Source organism: Anneissia japonica, unplaced genomic scaffold (assembly GCF_011630105.1).
Source record: "Anneissia japonica isolate Jap-2015-1 unplaced genomic scaffold, ASM1163010v1 scaffold287714_len2871179_cov188, whole genome shotgun sequence".
NCBI classification, from domain to species: Eukaryota; Metazoa; Echinodermata; class Crinoidea; order Comatulida; family Comatulidae; genus Anneissia; species Anneissia japonica.
The window spans coordinates 778,496-780,045 of NW_022755542.1; the positions used below are offsets into that span (position 1 = coordinate 778,496).

A 1,550-nucleotide genomic window follows, 5' to 3' on the forward strand; every position below is an offset into this window, starting at 1 on the left:
ATATATAGTGTAAATGTATGACCCAAATAAAATATGAACTGTACGTCAACTTGTAAGAAAGTCACTTTTAAGAACTGGGTGGGATATGAACGTGTTGTATGTGCGCTGTGTCATTAACTTACCTCTGTTATCTTATTTGCCAACTCCTCTTTATCTTGAAGTTTATTCTATCCACTCACAATATTAGACTTATATAATCTTGTCATTTTCATTCGTCTCATGAGCTCACGATTTACTACATAGTTATTCACCATACCAACGAAAAAATAAAAAGGTAAAAATCCTATAAGCGAGAGAACGATGCGGAAAATCCGTGATATCCACCGTGAATTGCGATATTGGTATGGAACGTCGAAACAAATTGTTGCCTACATTATCATTGAAAGAAATGCTGATACACACTGCATACACATGTGATATTTTGCCGAAAGTCACATTTGGCCTTAACAATCGCGATAAACCATCAAGGTAAACTTACATGTGTATTGTGATACAGATTATTTATGTCCATGCCACATGCGATTTATCATCACTTTAAATTTGTTAACCTTGTAGTATACGTTTAAAAAAAAAATATATTTCCGTATGCAGTCGTGCTGTCGGTAATACAATGACTGATATTAACAGCAGAACTATTCAAGATTATATATCAGATGTATAATCCCAGTGGGATTTACACGACAACGATAATTTTCTATGTTTGCTTAATCACCTACATAAATCAACGCATCTTCTTTTTTTTTTTTCATCCAATCGTCTTCTTTAATATACAAAAATGCCATAATATTTATAGACTCTATTGCCCAACCACTGTCTTCCGGCAAGTTGCCGGGGACATTGTATGAATAAGTAAAACGGTACAAAGCATATCCGAATTTAAACTTACATAAACGTAGATCTAATTATGGTGTAGATTCAACATGTGAAAGACCCAGAAGCCAATAATGATTCCATAAAATAATGTTTTCGTCAGTCGGTGACAGCGCTCCTAGTATTGATGTTGCCAATAGGCTGTGTAGCTTGCGTAACACGGGCAGGTTGCAGTAACGTTGTGTCAATAATTCTCGATGTTTTTTTTAACAATACGAAATACAATTTAACGATCTCTCTTATCACCCCAGTGGGATTTATACGAAAACTATAATTTCCTACGCTCGTTTGAACACCTGCGTGAATCAACGCATCTTGTTTTTTGCAATACATGCTTAGGATGATAAATAACGTTAAAGCAACTCAAAAATGTGTACGAAATGATTCCGGGCCTGTGTTCATAATCCATTACAAGTAAATATCAACACTGTAAAAAAAAAAATTAAAAAAAATGAGGGTTTAAACACAAAACTCCACGCAATTGTGACCCGCGGCGCTTCTGTTAATACGCTTAAAAACTAAACACGTTTACGATCTTGACATATTTAGCAAAAATATAAAATATCAATACTTCAAGATTCTAAGCACATTATGATGTGACTAAACATGTTTAGCTTTAAACGTGTCACAAATTGCGTGGAGCTTTGTTTAAACATCAGTGGTGGCGCCCCCCCCCCCCC

General features: G+C 35.2%; 1 protein-coding gene across 6 annotated transcripts in view; it reads right to left on the reverse strand.

Annotated features, from left to right (window-relative positions):
- Positions 1-1,550, reverse strand: part of LOC117123681 (alpha-1A adrenergic receptor-like) — a 21,979-nt gene that overhangs the window by 5,615 nt on the left and 14,814 nt on the right. The window contains exon 1 of one of the 6 annotated variants that reach the window (XM_033269683.1): positions 123-680. The exons of the other annotated variants lie outside the window; for them this stretch is intronic. The gene's annotated coding sequence lies outside the window, so the exon portion shown is untranslated. Of the gene's footprint in view, positions 1-122; positions 681-1,550 lie in introns of those variants that run through there. 6 annotated transcript variants of the gene reach the window in all.